The 19,962-nt window shown below is 35.2% G+C and overlaps 1 protein-coding gene across 4 annotated transcripts in view; it reads right to left on the minus strand.

Annotated features, from left to right (window-relative positions):
* Nucleotides 1-19,962, minus strand: part of LOC143236930 (homer protein homolog 2-like) — a 48,705-nt gene that overhangs the window by 27,235 nt on the left and 1,508 nt on the right. Inside the window, exon 2 of one of the 4 annotated variants that reach the window (XM_076475627.1) lies at nucleotides 8,987-9,080. The exons of the other annotated variants lie outside the window; for them this stretch is intronic. The gene's annotated coding sequence lies outside the window, so the exon portion shown is untranslated. The remainder of the gene's footprint in view (nucleotides 1-8,986; nucleotides 9,081-19,962) is intronic. 4 annotated transcript variants of the gene reach the window in all.

Below are 19,962 nucleotides of genomic sequence, written 5' to 3' on the forward strand. Positions count from 1 at the left end.
GTGGGCATCCCTGAATTATAGATCATTTCAACGTATAGATTGTTTTTGTGTAAATTGTCTTGAAATGTGAACTGTTTTTTTTTTAACTATCACTGATGTCTTCAAACATATAAAACTTAAAGAAAGGACAACATAAGAAATGACTAATCCATTGAGGTTATCAACAAAGGAAACAGTCTAACCAAAACATATCCTCTCATGTACATATTATTTTAAAAAATATAAAAGAAAAAATATTCTGCATAGTAAACAACTTGAGATTAATTCTCCATAGTTTATATTTAGTTCCTCTAATATTCAAGATTTTATCCCAATCTTTATCTTTCTACCAGGCCAAAATATTTTGTACCTAAATATTTCAATAAGCCTACAACTTATCTCCATATCAACTGTCAATACCAAGCAAGCTGATCTACAGAATTTCCTCATATGTTTCTGACCTGAGTTTCAAGAAGTTTGTTTTCCAAAGAAAATATGTAACACATTCAAGTGCCTTCACAATAGAGTGGGTGTAAAATATTATAAAATGAGGTAAATCATTGAGAAATGAAATGATGGTGATAATCAAATCAGGTCATATCCTCGTATATGCAAACTGCTTCTTAATTATTCACAAAGATAAATTCATTTTGAACATTCTGTTATTTACCATAAAGTATTCCAGAAACAACCCAAAAATGTTTTTATTTCTGATATTCATAACTAACAAGGTTCAAACTGCTCCTTCAAGTATAGTTGAAGGGAGTTTTGTAACAAAGTTTACATCAATGCAAAACTAAGTCAGTGTGACTTTAACATTTTTCAGTTGGCTTGTGATTTAGACTCATAATTGCATGTATTGTTCAACATACATAAATACATTTTTTTCATCCAATCTTTCTTGATTTGTTTAAAACATGTACAAGAAAATAAATGTAAGAGGAGCAGTTAATGAATTTCATCTAATATATACTTGTATTGCAATGAAAATATGTTATTTTCTAGTCTATTAAGTGTGCAACTTATTTGAATAGAAGTTTTGATGCTTAATGCATACCATTGGTGTATATATTATACACACACATATATATATTAGGGGCATCTAGACATGCAAAATGCACAAATGTGGACTGCAAAATCTGTTCCAGTTGTGGGTGCATTGCCATCAATCAGATATTTCATTCAGGCTGTAGGTTTAGACTTCAATTCTAACACCCTATCAACTCATTAGCTAACTTCATCAAAACTTCAAATAGACATGAAAAAAACAATAGTATCCAGTGTTAATGTATGTATAAATCTTTAGGAGACTAGATTGATTATAAATTCAATTTCCATCAGTGTAGTTTTTAAATTAGTACATTAGAATTACCCAAAGAATTATGGTTCCATTAACTATTAAAATAAAATGTTTAGTTTTACACATGCAAAAATGTGTTCAATAAGTCTAAATAAATTTATTCACACAGCATGGCATTTAAAGAAACTGTATATGCATCTTAAACCATAACGAAACATCTTATAATGCTCTAGAAAACATTTCTAAGTTACCCAGAAATGCCAAACTCAATTAACAATGCTACAAACAAAGCCACAGGGCCACCCCTTCCACTATTAAGCCTTACATGTAGCACATGAAATGTTCCTCCAGTGAAAGCATTAGTGAACTACATGCAGTATTAAGCTTCACATTGAGATTGGTTTCATGTAGGTCAACAGTTTTTTTTACACTAATATTTCTGAGAAGTACACAAATTTATTTCAATGTTCATCTACCTTAAAAGCATTGCTAATAAATTATTTATAATAAGAACATCAGTCAATATAACCCATCAATTTTGCACCATTTCTGAACATATATATATATTACACAATTTTCTACTGTTAGTATCATGTCACCTATACAGATGCTAGTTCTCTCTACTATTTTGCTCAATCTTCATTTTTGAGAATTGGCAGGCTCCAAAAGGAGAACACAGGCTGTCAAAAGGAAAGATGAAAAATGTGTTGAAGGAGGTAAAGTACATACTGGAAGTACAGAATACATTTTCAGTGAAAGAAAAATGTTAACTTCCAGTATGGTTCTACCCTTACTAAAACAAAGCTAGAACCCCATATTACAAAGATGTAGAGGCCAGTGTAGACACATAAATATCAAAACAAACAGAAAGTGAATGCCTAGAAAAAATGGATGTGCTCAGAGATGAAAATGAAGTGGACAACTGAGGTACTGTGATACTTCTGGAACAGGTATGCTCTTCACCCAGGGAAGTAGGAAATTATTATGAAATTGGCAGAAAGGAAAATATTTGCACATGAATAATATGCTTGGAAAGGTGAAAGCTGTAGCAACATATAAACAGAATTACCTAGGTACATACCCAGCCTCAAGTAGACAGACTGGGTTCCATAACTTGTCCTTGATTTCAGATGGAAAAAAAAAAGCATGTAACAACAATATTGTGGCTAGGGCATGTGAGCCATGTTATAAATATACCCATCAGCCCCAAATGTAAGTAAAAGCAAAGCCATCAATCAAGCAACCTGAATTACGGAGAGGAAGCGAGCTTTTGAGCGAAGCTAGACAAACTCCCAAAACAACTTTAGGAGCAAAACGAACAACAAACCAAACCTGGTATTACAGGATGAGTAATGACATTGCCTGTAAGAAGAGGCTAATAGGTGCAACTAGTATCATAAATCACCCAACCACAAATGCTGGGAAGAAACATCCTTCATTTGAATTTATGAAGTGGACTCGGAACATTCACCTAACAGTTGGAGCAGAGCACATACATCCTGTTACTGATAGCATAAGGCAGAGGAAGTATCCCAAACTCAACTACAGGAGCAGGAAAACAACCTTCTGCAACTGGAATTAGTGAGAAGAGAGGCATGATCCAACTTTCCAGCAATTGGGAATTGGTAAGGGGTTCTGTGCTCAGTGGAATAAAAAAGGAAGGAAAGTAAATACACTGGGGTGTCCAGAGGAATATCATACCAGATAATGTGCAATGCATGTTCAAGATTTTTTATTTGGGAAAGCAGATCAACCTTGATTTATTCAACCAAAGGGTCAGCAGGGATCAAATGAAATCTCCTTCTCCTTTACACATGAAATCCATGAGTGATGGTCAACCAGACTGAAAATTATTGATATCTAGCATATATATATATATATATATAAACACATAAATAGATATCACTGGGTATGTCACTAGCAGTCTTGCAGAAACACCCCACCTCTACTGTGAATATTTAAGTGCAATCAATAAATAGTGTGGGTTTGAAGTAAAGCTAGCCTGACTAGATGACACCTGCCACAGAGCAAGATCCCATTATCTGAAGTTTATAGAGTTTCTGAAATTAAAACATAAATGAAATGAAGTAATAAGACATGCAGAATCTCCACAAGATGAAGACCATATCCACTAGAGGAAGATACAGCCAGGTTATACCTAATGAGTTTACAAACCCAACCAGTTAGATTAACATGGGCTAGATCACAGAAAAATGGAAGGGTTCCAGAAAAGAAAGATTGGGGATGTGAATGCCAAAAGGAGACCACAAATCACCTGCAAAAGCAAACTGGACAAATACACTGAACAGTATCAGAATGGGAGTACAGGTGGGAAATGGAAGGTAAGGAAATGGATGGGAAAGCCAAAACAATTAAACATAGGTCTTCGGGAGGAAAGACTGAACAAGGCAGAGGATGACATAGGAGGAAAGGCAAAGGAGATGGGTAACATCAATAGCATTAATATCCAAATGATGATGACCACAAGCAATGATGAGAAGGAAACAAGTCTTGAAGGAAAGAAGGTAGATGGAACATGAAGACAAAAGTTAAAATGAGGGATGAGAAAGGGCATAAAGGAATAAACTGAAATCCCAATAGACAGTTCAATGGAATGGAAAAGGAGGGAAAAGTTAGGGGAAATAAAAATCAAATTTAACCTGTAGAAATGGAAGGAGTTTAAAAGACTGTATGAAAGCTATACATGGAAAGAATGGACAAAACTTGGTCAAACAACCGAGTGAAGAATAGAAACAAGTGATGAATGAAAGAGTGGGAAGTACAGAAACAGTGGTAAAGAGATCAAAGACAGAAGGTATACTGTCTTCCTTGGTAAACAGGCATGGAAGATCTTATGAATTGAAAAAGGAAAGATGAAACACATGGAGACAGTCCCTGAATTGAGACAACAAACCAGAAAAAAAACAAAAACATGCAGGAAGACAGAGAGTGGTGATATTTGTAGAACAAGGGACCACTCTGTGAGAAGAACCTTGTTGGGAGAAGATAATCAATCCACCATTAGATTAAGGTAGCCAGAAAACAACCACAATGTGGTGACTTTTGGCCCATAAAGTAAATATAGAATTTCAAAGTACAGAGACCTGAAATCAGTACCCCTTGGCTTGGTGATAGAAGTGACTACTGTAGAGATATTGGAATGTACCATGACTACCAATCCATACAGGAGAGGAAGAAAATGTGATAAAGCACAATGAACTGCCCAAGGGTCAAGAAAAGTAATTTGGAGAATACAGACTTCTTAATGTATCAGATATTGGAAGTAGATCTCCTACAAATGGAGGTAAAAACCCCAACACTCTAAATATGAGTGTGTGAACAGATATAAATTTTGACAAGGTGGAGTAAGCAGCACCCCTGTCATGGTCTGGACTCTTTCAAACCTCTGAGCTAGAAATCTGAAAATTTCCATTGATCAAGGAGTGTCCACCAAAGGAAACCCATATGAGCCTGACCCATGGGAATGAGAGCTTCCAAGAAAACCTGCATCTGCAAAGAAACAGAACATCTTAAGCTGTAAGAAAATGTGAGGGATAAGTGAATTTTTTTCTCCAAACCCAATGACAAGAAGGCTGGACCTGACTGAGATTGGAAAGAAGAACTCATCAAAATGAATGAGGTATTGATAGGGAGAAAGAACAGATTTCCCCAGTGCCATCAGAAATCCCACATATTCTGTATTCTGTAAGTGCAATAAGTGTGGTCTCTGGACTGTAAATGGGAGAAAGCAAGCAGGAACCAGTCATCCATAGAAATAAGACAGCAAAGACTGATAGAGTGAAGATTTCAGGCAAGAGTTGGTACTCTCCAACAAAACACTTAAAGATCATTGCCAACCCTCCAAGAAAAATGGGAAAAGAGTGAAGGGAAGCAAATTGAGAGATCAATAGCAGTAAAGGACTGACTTGCTGCATGAAAATAAGTAAAAGACCCAGTATTGAAAAGAAAAGGTTGTGATTAGAGAGCATATGCTCTGTGGAGCGATCCCTCCAATCAATATCAGCACTTCTGCATAGGTGATGATGTCCATTAAAATCCCCCAGGATTAAAAATGTTAGTCCAAAAGGTAGATCCCTGAACTGAAAAATTTAGCATTGAGTAATAAATAACTACTGACAATGTAAGAGCTGTGGGGAAGAACTGTGAATTGTGGATACCAAAAAAAGGAGGTTCATACAATTACAAATGTAGAAAAAGAAGTTCAAGTCAATCTCAGCCATACAAATAGGTAAGAAATGAACATGTTGGCAAGGTAATAAAGTAAAAAAATGTAAGTTCCACACTACCAAAAAATAAGATGATAAAGCAAACATTGAGCACTAATGAAAAAATATTATTCAGATAAAAGAATAATCCAGAAATTACTACCAATAACGATATGTAATGTTCAAACTATCAAAAATACAGTTCACAAAGGACTAAAAATAGCAAACAGACAAACCATCTGAATTTAACTATATCACAAAGTGTACAATAATAATGAACATGATGACTAAAATTACCTAGAAAACACACTAATAATTGATATTTGCCTTACCAGTAGTCCAAATTAATCAAGACAACAAGGGTCATATAATTAAGTCATACACTGATGAAAACTGGTATGATACAACACACAGCTAGCAATGACAAAAAATTTAATAATTCAGATAGAACAATAAATTATAAGTTGCTAGTAAATATGATATATAAGGTACAAACTATTTAATCACACCTAGTTAACAAAGGACCTTTAAATATGGTGTCAAATGACATCTAATGAAATCCTTCAATGACAAAATTGAGAATGAAAAGACACATAGTTAAGAATGATGAAAAAATCGCTCAAACAGAACAATGGAGTATATATCACTAGTATTAACAACATATAACTGATATACAATTTAAATATCCCTAGGTAAAGTTCTTATTAATAACAAATAAATAAAATGATGAATCTACAAAGTATGTATTCAACTAATATGCAAAATGATTAAATAAACCATATAAAAACAAAATAATATTCAATATCTAACTTACAATTAATCTAAAGGAATTTAAATAAATTGGACATAAATATTTGACTTAAGTCAGATCACTGATGACCTAAAATATAAAATTATACCATGTGTGAATAAGGGCAAAACCACACAAAGGGTATCTGAACCAGTCCTACAATGAGTATGTCAAAATGGTCTGAAGTGTACATGTTTAAAACAAACCACAAGTACCCTGATAGAACCAGAAACAATAGGAAGAAGGGAGAAGAAGAACAATTCTTCACCAAAGTGAATGATGTGGTAGCATGGCAGTCAGTGGAAGATGCCAGGAAAAGAGAGTTCAAAGTGTCTACTCACTGATTGTATTCTTCCTTAAAAATATTGTCAAACTGAAAAGATGAAATTGTTGCCCAAAAATACAAATGGATCTCTCTATGAATTAATGCCTTTATCTCTTCTACAGATAAAGTTGATCCAGATTACTAAGAAGCCATATCAGTAGATTTTTCAACTGTAACAAGAATTTCTGCAGTTAATGAGCTGACTGCAAATGGATACAAAAAACTCTTGTAATTCAATAACAAGAAGTGAAAGCAGAAAGAAAAAAATTGTGGAAACAGGTGAATGGAAACACAGTAAAATAAAACCATTGAAAAAACCTAAAATGGCAAAGAAACATATTCATAAACTGGCCACATCTAAAAAACCATGCATCTAAACAACTCTTTGCCAATCAAAAAAGTGAGGACTGAATGGGAATAGCAAATGTTAATTGCAATACTATAGGTAGTACAGTACTATGGGTGGAGAATAATCCCATGATATATACATATCCATAAATGGTGCAAAATATATAGACTGACATGCTAATCACAAAAACTTTTTAGCAATGCTTAATGGGAAGATAAATGTAGAGTTAACTCTGTGTGAGAAGGTAGGACTGTATCAGAATTCAGTACCACTCTTATTTACAACAATAAGGTAGTAAAATCGAAATGAATCTCAAACTTAAATCATTTATCTGACTGATTATAAATTTAAATCCAATCTTTAGGGTGCCAACCCAAGCTCCTATATCATATTTCATTGAATGTGATTGAATCAGTTCTTCACAATAAATTATGGGAAGAGGTAGACTGATGGACAACTGTGCTTTATAGGTAAACACACTTGTAGCTGCATAAAAAAAATCACTAGACACAAATGTGCTGAAACCAGTGTTCTAACCAGAAATGATATTAGGTTCATACCTCTTCTACTCAAACAAGGTTTATTCTTCAGTCCTATGCATAACAACACAACACAGCATCTTTAAGTCACTAACACACAATACAATAAGGCATCTGGAAGCTAGTAATACTATCACACATCAGGTCAAGCCAAACATATAAAGATGATATCATTCATCTACTTATGTCAGGTGGTCTCAACAAAAGAAAGACAAGAAAACTACCTGAGGCTCAGCAACTTATGACAAGTGGCAAATGAGTACAAAGTTAGTAAGTACAAGAAATCATTGTTCATTTATTATCTATACTTATTTATTTACTATTTTATATTTTTAGAAAACTAATTGTAATTGTAAAACTCATCTGTAAACAGTAAAAATAAATATATTTATACAAACACATCTGTGTATTATAACTGAAATGTGACTGTCTCTTACCAAATACTGGTTTATTGGAACAAGCTAAGATAGGTCACTTTGCACAGGCTAGTTTTATACTATTGGATATAGTAACAAAAGAGCATGTATGTGCATCTTTGGAACTTCTGTACTGTTAGTCAGACATCAGTGAAAGGTTAATGAAATAAAGATAATAAATATATATATAATTTTAAGAGACTTAAGCTATTTGGACTAAACATTTGTGATTTCTTGATGTAATATGTAATCACTGTAAAATGAGAAAAAGCATAATTTATATCTATTTCCTGCTTTTTTATATCATACGTATGAAATTGGTCAAATCAACTGAACCCACATAGCAATACAACAGTAAAAATAACAGATAAAAGTTTTTTCAAAAAATTTGATAATTATCTGGAGGTTATAAAGATTTTGAATACAAAATTTGACAAATTTTGATGCATAAAAATATTTTTGATCTTAAAATCAAAATTACTCTGCATGTTAGCTAGTCAATATTCAAAAATAAAAAATTCACAAAGAAATCATTACCCTAAAACTTGATAGAAAAATCTAGTATTGTGTATACAAAAGCCTTGTAATGTTCAATGATAATCCAAAAATTTTGTGAAGTTACAAATAATGTACTAAAAGTCATAATGTTCTCTTTACTATAATTGCACAGTTTTGAAGGTGGGTCCATCAATTCTTTGACTCTCTCCAGGGACCACCAGGTAATTTTTGTATAAAAGCCACAAAGATACTGAACACAGCACTGGACATATTCCATCCCCCACAATAATGTTTTCAATGGATTATTTTGGAACAATACAATTAAGAACATTTATGTTTCAGTACGAGAATTTTGCACATCCACTATTGTGGTGAGTAATGGAATCACTTCAGGTACACGAGTGCCCCATACTTAGTATTACTGGCATTCAAAAATCATCATCACTGGCTGAAATTTCCTATTACATTTGCTTGATTGTGAAGGAAACACCTTTGCCTTACATCATTAACTTTTGTCCAATAGAAACCTTTGACTACAACTTTATAATAACCCTAATGTTTTACCAGAAACACTTCAAAATGTCCAAATTAAAGTGAACCTCTTCAGCTCAGCAGGCAAACAAAGCCAAAACCAGAAAGATGGTCCAAAAAGGAGATCCTGAAATTCATAATAAAATTCACTGTCTTTACCATCACAGTTAATAATTAGCAGGATCATAGAGTATGTCATGAACACATTAATATCTAACAATATTATTACTGACAATGTAAGCACAATGGGTGGAAGAACTGAATTGTAGATCAATAGCACACACTGATTAGTTCATGAAGGATACCAATACATCTATTGGTACTTTACAATGTCTTTAAAGACATTTTAAAGATTAACATAAAATCTAATTTATGTTAATGCCTAATTAACATAAATAGACTGTAATTCAATTATTAATGAAGAGATACAGTAATCAGTTTTTTCCCATGTTTCAATCTACAGGGATTTATCAAGAACCTGTGAACTCAAATATAAGCAAAACTCAAAATACTGATAAAGCAATGTTTAACCCTTTTTGCTACAGGCCTGGTATAATATACACAAGTTCATCTACACATTTGCACTATAACTTTTGATATAGTATGTGTACCTTCACAAAAATTGGTAGAGTTTTAACAAAGACTACAAGTATTCTGTGTACAAAAAATCAGGTTTTAATGAAACATTTTCACTAAAGATTTGTTTGTGAAAATAGAAACTGTTACTAGTCTGAATGCAAAGTGATTTCTTGTTATGATTAAAAACTACTACTATTTGTCCCAAAATCTCAAACATTCTTGTGTAATCTCCAAAACCTCTTATATACATTTCAAATGTGTTTTCAGCAAAACTTTATATTTTGTTATTTTCTATGCTCTAACTACGTGGAGGGTCTATCACTTGACCAACCTTATAAACAGCACAAAAAATTGCATAAAAAAATTAAGAAATAAATATAAATTATGCTTTTTTCATGCTAGAATGACTACATATTATAACACAAAAATACAATGTTTAGTCTAAGTAGCTTAAGTCTTATAACTATATATACATACACACATTTTTTTTTATTTTTTTTTATATTTACCTTCCAGTCATGCCTAGCTAACATTACATAACTTGCATTGATGTGGTGCACATGTACTCATGATAGCTATCTAGTAATATAAAACTGATCTTTAGTCTTCCCCGTCTTGGCTATATTTCAGTAGACTAGCATTTTGTAATATAGTCACATTATATATATGTATTTAGATTATTACTATTTAGAAATAAATTATTATACTTAGTTTTCTTAAAATATAGAATATATCAAGAAGTAAAGCAAACAATTATCTCTTCTTGCTATGACCTTTGAACTTGGTTGCTGCTGAACACAGGTTGTTAAGCCTTTTACAATTTTACATGTGGAGGATATCCAACAAAACTTTTTTAAGGTTTTATATATACAGTTGAATAACCAAAAGAAAATAATAAATAACTGCAGTGATACCATACAATCCTACTATAATTTAGTATGCTAAGTAACTGCAATGTATTTAGCTTTTAAAAAGTATGAAACTTCGAGCAGACTAAAGACACAACCTGCATCCTTGAAATCTTTGAACAAAATCCATAGTAAACTTTTCACAGTTTCAAATGACTGAGAACAATCACTCTGGGGTCATTCTAAGTTGCTGATTTGTTATTCATGTGTCATATATTGAAGTAAATGCATAAAAGAGGTGAACAAGGTCACTGTGTTTGTTCAGTACATAAGCCATATCTCAGGAAAATAAAAATATATGAGGTTCTTATTTTATATTCTAGCTTGATAATATAAGTAATTTAAGTCCCTATGTTTGAAACTATAGACTATTTTGACATCACAAACATCTAATTTGAAACAGTACTGCATTCAACGTACCACTTAACTCACCAAAATCTGTATTTAGATGTGATCTTTTAAATTAAAAAATTAACTCATAAATAATATTAAAGTTTGAATTACAATCTACAATTTGATTCCAAAATTACTGACATAAATTCAATACAATTTTGAATACAAGTTGGTCGGTTGGTTGATTTAGTGTTTTGTGGCACAAAGCAGCAAGGCTATTCACACTAAACATCCAGTAAAAGGTTAAAAGTAAATTTAGCAAAATTCATAAAAGGAAATTAAGGTAAAACAAAACAAAGTTTAAAAAAACACAAATAGTATAAAACCAAGGTTTACATCTAGTCTACAACGTTAGGAGAAAAACTACAGTAATTCAAGTTGTAAAGGACTTTCTGTAGTGTAACTGTAATTGTCATAAGATGCCAGGAAGAGTAACAGGCAAGTACAAAATCCACCATCAGTCACCTAAAGTTGGACTTTCCAGTTCTGGCTCCAAGTTATTTGACATTATGGACATTTTCAAAAAGGAAAGTAATAAAAAGGTTTTAAAAGACGTATAGCAAAATTATAATAATAACTCACCAAGATAATTAACGGGTAGTTCAAACAGCAGCATTAGTCACCTGAAGTTAGCCTTTCCAGTCCTGGTCTTGAGTTATTTAATGTTACGGCCAGTTTCTAATTTCAAATCAATCTAGCCAAACTGTGATTTTTAAAAGGAAGCCACATTAAAAAGGTGTAATGTAAAAATTAAAAAACTTAAATGGCATTACAAAGATTAATGGCCATTAAAAAACTAAAAACATAACCAACATAGACAGTGTCACCATCACCAATAATACTGTTTAATGTTACAGACAAACCCTGGGACAAAACACGTTTAAAATGGTGCCATCATTGAGAGTCGTAATGATGGCAAGAAAGTAAAATGTGGCTTATAGTGATCTGAGTGTTACACACTAGTGCATTAGTTCCAGATAAAAGAAAATGATGAATTAAAAAATTGTGACCAATATGTAGTCTAGTTAGAACAACTTCCTCTTTCCAATCCTTATGGAAGCAAGATGGTCAAAGTCCAATATAGGGTTTTATTTGGAAAAGCTTGTTTTTACGTTGCTCACTCCAAGTCAACTGCAAGCTGGCATGGAGCAGAGCCTTGAATACAGGATCATAGTCCATGTATGGGACAGGCACAGTGGTGACAGTGTCAAGGCAGATTGACTTAGCTGCGGTGTCGGCAAGCTCGTTCCTGCGAATACCAACGTGGCCCAGTATCCACAAAAACTGGATAGAAGTAGATGTTAAAGAGAAATGGGCCAGTCAGTTTTGAATATCAGTGAGAACAGGGTGTGAACCAACGTGAAGCAATTCCAGGGCCAGTAGAGAACTAAGCGAGTCAGTATAAATAGTGCAGTTTGAGTACTGCTTAGCTTCTATGTGATCCAGGGCAAGAGAAATGGCATACAGTTCAGCAGTGAACACAGAAGATGTAGAGAGGGATTCTGCGCGCAACCACTGAACCACAACAAACCATGGCAGAGCACACACAGTCACCTGATTTTGAACCATCTGTATAAATAGGAATAGAAGGATGGTTTGAAAGATGTTCAACAAATAGCAGACAGTATTTCCAATCAGGAGTGTCTACTTTTCTTAGATGACTTTAAAGACAGGTCACAATTGAGACTGTAAGAAGCCATGGTGGGATGGGCTGACCAGTGGATACAGCAATGTTATCCAAGTACAGACCCAATTCATCTAACTGTGCCTGGATACGTAGGCCAAAAGGAGCAATAGCAGACTGTCTGGTCTGACAAAGCAAGGCCCACTGAGGAAGGAAACACAATCCCAAGTGGGATGCTTTGGTAAGGAACAAAGTTTTCAAGCATATAGTAAAGACAACTGCAAATGGTAGAGGTACAAAGAAGGTTCAGGAGACTCTATGTATAATCTCTGAACTGGGGATGTGTGGAACTCCCGTGTGGAGCCGAAGTCCTTGATGATGAATAGGGTCTAGCATCTTTAAGGCTGATGGTCTGGCAGAGCCACAGACCAGTAATCCATTGTCAAGTTTCGATCGAATAAGAGCATGATATATTTTTAGCACAAAATGTCAATCCACTTCCTAAGTGGTGTAAGAGAGGACATGGAGGATGTTCAATCCTCTTGTACATTTGACCCGTAGCTGCTTTATGTGTGGAATAAAGGTCAGCTTACAGTCAAAGATAAGTCCCAAGAACTTTGTCTCAGGGACCACAGCCAGCACAACTTCACCAATACGGAGTTCGGGATCAGAGTGAATACCCCGTTAGCGGCAAAAGTGCATGCAAATGGTTTTAAAGAGAGAGAAGTTAAAGCCGTTTGCTGTGGTCCACTTCAGTAAATGACTGAGGGCAGTCTGTAGCTGTTGCTCAATATACCTCATGTTCGACAACTGACATGAGATGTGAAAGTGTCAACATACAGCCCATTTGAAACAGTGAGAGAAAGTTGTTCAGTGATGGCATTAATTTTTATACTGAAAAGTGTGACACTCAGAACACAGCCCTAAAAGTCTCCAAGTTCCTGCAGAAAAGAATGAGAAAGTATCAAACCCACACAAACTTGGGATCTCCTGTCCATTAAAATTTTCTTGATAAAAATAGGCAAATGGCCATATAATCCACATATATGGATGTCTTGCAAAATACCATACCTCCAAGCTGTATCATAAGCCTTCTCAATGTCAAATAGTATTGATACAAGATGTTTTCATTTGAGAAAGGTTTCTCTAATTGACATTTCAAGTCAAATCAGGTGGTCCATGGTGGAGCATTGTCGTTGGAACCCACACTGGGTGGGCAAGAGGAGGTTGTTTGATTTGAGAAACCAAACAAGATGAACATTAACCATCCTCTCTAAGATCTAACAGAGGCAGCTCGTCAAAGCAACTGGATGGTAGTTTGAAGGAATCTTGGGATCCTTCCCAGACTTAGAGAAAGGTAGGACAGTAGCATTGCACCAGGCATCAAGAAAAACATTCTCCTGCCAGATCCAGATGAAAACACTCAGAAAAATAGCAAGAGAAGCAGGAGAAAGATGGCACAGCATGTCATAGTGTACATCACCAGGTCAACCAATGTACTGCCAGACCTATGAAAGTCCAATTTGAGTTTGACCAGTGTAAATGGACAATTATAGTCATAGAGATAATAAGCTCAAAAGAAAAGAGGTGATTGCTCTGCCCGAGTGCTGATGGCTAAGAAGGTGGAAGAAGCAAAAGTGCTAGATACTTGGCAAAAGCTTTCACCTAGAGTATCGATGATGAGGTATCAACTATTTTCTGGCCATTAGAGAGCAAGATCAAAAGGGGGACAGAATTATATTGCCCACTGACCTTCTGAATCTTGTCCCAAGTGACTTTGAATCTGGTGGTAGAAGACATGCCAACTGTGAACTTTATCCAAGATCCATTCTCGCTTTGACGTCTTACCCACTGTGCATGTGCACAGGCCAGCTGGAAAGCAATGCGATTCAAGAGTGTGGGATATCTACGGAAAGTATCCCAGGCCCATTTTTGAGCCTTCCATGCCACGTGGCAGGCAGAATTCCACCATGGACGAGGATATAGTGGAAAACGTGTTGAGGTTTTGGAATACATTGAGCATCTGCTTGTATAATACAGTCAGTTACTGTTGCTACACAGTTGTCTATTGATGGCTTACAGACGATGGCAGGATCACGTTCTGTGAGAACAGTGAAAGAGGGCCAGTTTGCCTGATCCATCTTCCACCAGAGCATGCAGGTTGGGTGGCATCAACCACTGCCAGTCTCTCTCAAAATTATCATTGCCTCAAAGATTATTGTCAACCCTCCATGGAAAATGGGAGAAGAGTGAAGGGGATCAAATTGAGAGATAAATAGCAGTAAAGAACTGACTAGGTACATGAAAATAAGCAGAAGAACCAGAACAGAAAAGAGAAAGGTTGTGATCAGAGAGCATCTGCTCTACAGAGTGACCTCTCCTCTCAATATCAGCACTTCCAAAGAGGGGATGATGTACATTAAAGTCCCCAAGGATGAAACAGGGAGATGGCAACTGTTCAATGAGAGCATCAAGGTCTGATTAATCATATGTCTCACCAAGCAACAGGTAGAGAGAACAAACAGTGATGGTATGACCCAAGGAAACCTGGATGACCATGTCCTCCAAGGGTGTGTCAAGTGGCAAAGACAGGATGGGCACATGCTGATCAACCAACACTAGTACCCATCTATGCACTCGTTCATCACACAGCCTGTCATTTCTGTACAAATAAAACAGCTGAAAGGTGAATGTATCAGCAGGTTTCAGAAATGTTTCCTCTAAGGAAAGACATACAGGATGGTAGGAAGCAATCAGTGTTTTGATGTCATCCAGATTAGAATGTAAACCTCAACAATTCCATTATATGAGAATGGCCATTTTTATTTACATGTAGGTGAACTGGGTGGAGAACCCTTCTGTTTATGACTATGTCTTTTTTCCTTACTGTCCTCATTTAAGAGAGGTCTGTTGACCTCCATGGATCTTGCCCTGGGTCAATTGGACAGGTCTTTGCTGTTGGAAGGAGACTCCAGTGACTGAGGATGCGAATGAATGATTATTTTGTGTCTTGGGGTGGGAGAAGAAGATGTATCCAAAGAAATGCCTGTACCTGGAACCAAAGGATGTAGGTCTTGGGGTTTGTTGGAATGTATGTAAGGGACAAAGATGGGTGTTGAAGTTGATTCATCAACTTTTTAACCATGGAGGTCAAATGATTTTTCATTTGCTTGGAAAATGATTCTTTTGGAGGCACACATAAATCTGTCTGCACTCCCACTGTAGTTGTGGAATGAAGTGCAGCAACATACATCTGAGATGAAGTGGTGGACAGCAATTTTTGAGCCTCAGGATAACTAATGCTACAAATTGTTTTCAAATGCTGCATCTCATTTTCTTCCAACCATTTTGGCAAGAATGAAAGTAGGACAGATGAGAGCCATTGCAACTGATGCAATGAAGGTCCATTACACACTCATAGGCATCATAATCCTTGCCACCACAACAAGCACACGTCAAGGAACCACGACATGACGTGTTCGAGTTATCGAACCGCTGACACTGGAAACATTGGAGAGGGTTTAGAATCTTGTCCCATGTGACTTTGAATCTGGTGGTAGAAGATATGCCAATTTTGAACTTAATCCAAGATCATTCTGGCTTTGAGGTCTTACCCACTGAGCATGTGCACAGGCCAGCTGGAAAGCGATGCAGTTCAAGAGTGTGGCCGTACTTTGCAATTAAGACAACCTGCCTTGATGGTGGCAGGGGGACATGGTGACATAAATGTGAGAATAAGGGCATTGGTCAGGATCATAATTCCATCTTTGTGAGTGGATATACTCCTCACTGCAGAAACTCCTTGGGTGGAGAAACCAGAAAGAATCTTTGACTCTGAAATGTTCTTCAAATTCCTCTCAACAATACCTCTTCATGGTGAATTCAAAGTAGCATGAGGTGTAACCTCAATAGGTATATCCCCAATTGCTTTTGAATGCAAGACGAGTTCACTGTATTGAGATGTGGATGTTTCCACCAATATGTCATAAGATCAAAGCTTCTTTACTGACTTTGGAGAGCCACCAAATCCCTCTAGTCCCTTCTGAATGAAAAAGGAAGACACTTGCCCTAAAGGTTTGTCTGAAAGGGAATACAATATAAGAAAATGAGGTATAACAGGTGAGGATTACTGCTCAGAATCTTCAAGACATGATCCTTTACCTATAGACTGTTTTTGCACTATTTTATTTAAGTTTTCATTTGGAGGATCCATAATAAAAAAGAGAAATTTCTTTGCCCACTGACCCCACCCACCATGGAGCCCTACAAGAGGATGCACTGCAATGTCAAACAAGGACACTGCAGCAATGACAGAGCTTCGTGAGCACTGTACCCAAACACCAGCATCAGATAAAATGTTCACAACATCTGTTGAGAACATTCAACACTGGTACCTGACTGACCTTATTCCAAGTGGACCAGCTGATTGACCCAAGGGGTTCACCCCACAGCTACCCATCTCCAGGAATTCAAGGCCAATGTGGTGTGTTAGGGTTGGACCCCTCAACCACCAGGATTCTTTCCTCCCCTTCATGGGTTGCCACGCACAGCAAACACATGGGTGGATGTTTAGATTGAAGAGGAGGTAAACGGAAAGAACAGAACCTTCCCTGGGAGATCTCCTCACCAGGTACAGGAATCCATACCAAGGGGTGAATGATATTCAAGAAATGCAATGACATGGCCTTTGACCCATGACCCATTATAAAAGAGTTAAAGGAAGTGATCACGTAAACATAAAAAAATTGTTTTCATGAAATATTTAGAAATAAGAGTCATTTTCCACACATACAATTACTAGATTATAATTAATGTATAAAAAAGTGAAATCACTTCTTTACACTGGATGTTATAACAAGCAAAACCATAAAATCACTAAATGTGATGAAAGGACTTTTACTAATGGTGAATGTCACGCAAGCAAGTCACTAATTTTATAGTTAAACATTGGTTGGATAAATGGGTTTTGGTTATTTTGATTGCCAACAAAATTTTAAGGGGTGACATAAATGTGATTAATAATCACCTACCATTTTCCTGCTTCTGAAGTTTTTATTTTCTAAGTTACATGACAGAAGTGAAATAGCACATGTGATGGCCTTCCGTTTCCATTTTCTGGCTAAGACCATTCTAAATTACCGTGCTTTCATATCAAAAGTATTATAAATAAAAGTACAGGAAGCAATGTTATGCTTATTAGCTAGTTCCTGAAATTATTTGTACCACCCAGTTATAAGCTTCTTCTGATATTATTAAGCTGAATTACTACTAGATGTTTATAAATTACTGAGGAATGATTTCACCAAATACAGAGGCATTAACTATTTAATTTACATAAAACCTAACTTGAATGCAGTTATGTTGGATGAATTTACATGCATATAAGGCACTGAAACTTTGAGTATAAATTAGTGCTACAAAAGGATTGTTATTACTAAAAGTCTGCTATCATAGTACTTCAACATTAACTGAAAATGAACAAATCCTTTATAATGTAGTATATAAAGCATGTAAAGAATATAGTTCAGAAGTAATTGTCAGTGACTTCAACTACCAAACTGATGACTAAGATTTCATTCAGTCTGGTGCAAAGAGTAAACGTGTTTTTGGATCTAACTCAATCTTTTTCTCCTGCAACATGACATGAAACTCTGTAGTACTAGACCTTGTTTTAATTTGTACTCCCAATCTGATTAACAATATGACTGTTAGCAAACCCTGCAAGTACCACAATTTTATATGGTTTGACATTATTTAGTTGGTAAAAATTAATGAGTGGAAAAACATTTTCTGTGACTATAATAGTGGCGACTATGCAGAAGTGAGCAACTGTTTTTGATTGAGATATGTTGGAATGGAATGTTTTGTAGTCCTTGTTGTTAAACATAAGTTCAATGCTTTTGAAAGCATTGAGGATGAATTTGTTTCTAAGAATGTATCCCTCAAAACTTTAAAAATTAAGAGACACAAATCATCATGGGCCAACAAAAAGAAGTATTATCTCTTGAAGAGATACTGAATCCAAGAAGTATACAGATTATGTTCTGTACTAAAGCCAACTTAACTGTGCCATAAGAAAGCTATGATGGGCCAAGAAACAATACAAATGAAAAGTGGTTGAAAATACAGAGAATGGTCTAAAGTCTTTTTACAGACATAGTAACTCCAAAACATAAGAATGGATGAGCTTAATCACTGATGACGATGGTAAGGTGGTCACAGATTACACTAAAACAGCTAATATTTTAATTAATTCTTTAGCTCTAATATACCACATTCTATATTTAGTTTTATTGGTTCATTGGAGCAAAATTTGAAAAGTGTTGATCTATCAACAGAAACTGTTCAAAACAAGCTACATAATGTGTCTCCTTATCATTAAAAGAGTTAATACCCATACCAGCCTTTCTGAGATACAATCTGACACTTAGTAAAGCATCTAGTATTGACGAGTTCTTCTCATCAGTTCTTAATGAAGCAGCAAATGAAATTGGTTATCCTCTTACTGAAATTTTCAGAGCAAGTATGGTCTCATCTGAAATTCTGCCAGATGAAAAATTCTAACGTTTCATCAAGAAGGGCTCAAGAAAACAACATTCAAATTATAGTCCTATTAGCCTAGCAAGTGAAATAAGTAAAAATCTTGAATCTATTAACAAGAATACAATTACCTTACATTTAGAAACTTTTAATTTAATTAGAGATACATAATATGATTTTACTAGTGGGAGAACATGTTTAACCAATTAACTTACTTACTCAGAAGAAATGACTAAATACATTGATGAAGATTGAATGGTAGATGTAATTTATTTTGACTTCAGTAAAACTTTTGATCAGGTTCCCCTTGACAAATAACTAACTTAAGAAGCTTCATATAAATGGAATATCTTCTCAAGTGTTAAATTGGATCCTAGAATGTTTATAAAGTAATCAACAGAGAGTTATTATAAATAGCACAGCATTGAAGTTTCTAATAAAAGAAGAGTACCTTGAAGGTCTGTGCTTGGCCCCACTTTATTTATTATTTATATTAATAACAATGATGAAAACATCTTCAGTAGGATTCTAAAATTTGCAGATGATACTATTAAGTGGAAGATGTTTTTTAATCCAAGACAGTGTTTGTTTGCATTTGGGGTTCAATAATGAAGAATATGATTATTTTCTTGGGAACAGTCTTATTGAATCTGTTAACGAAGAAAAAGACCTATAACCAACTATCCACAAATGTCTTAGTGTGTGTTTTTCTTATAGCAAAGCCACATCAGGCTATCTGTTGAGCCCACCAAAAGGTATCAAACCCCCAATTTTAGCATTCTAAATCCGTAGACTTATAGCTGAACTAGCAAGAGGGCATGTTTAGTATTAGCAAGAAATGTGATAAGACTGTGACAGCCACCATGAGGTTTTAGGTTGTATCAAGAAGACTGTTCAAAATAAAAGAATGTAATGTTGTGCTTAGATGTACAAATCCTTCATCAGACCTCACCCAGAACACTGCA

This window comes from Tachypleus tridentatus, chromosome 13 (genome assembly GCF_004210375.1).
Source record: "Tachypleus tridentatus isolate NWPU-2018 chromosome 13, ASM421037v1, whole genome shotgun sequence".
NCBI lineage: Eukaryota > Metazoa > Arthropoda > Merostomata > Xiphosura > Limulidae > Tachypleus > Tachypleus tridentatus.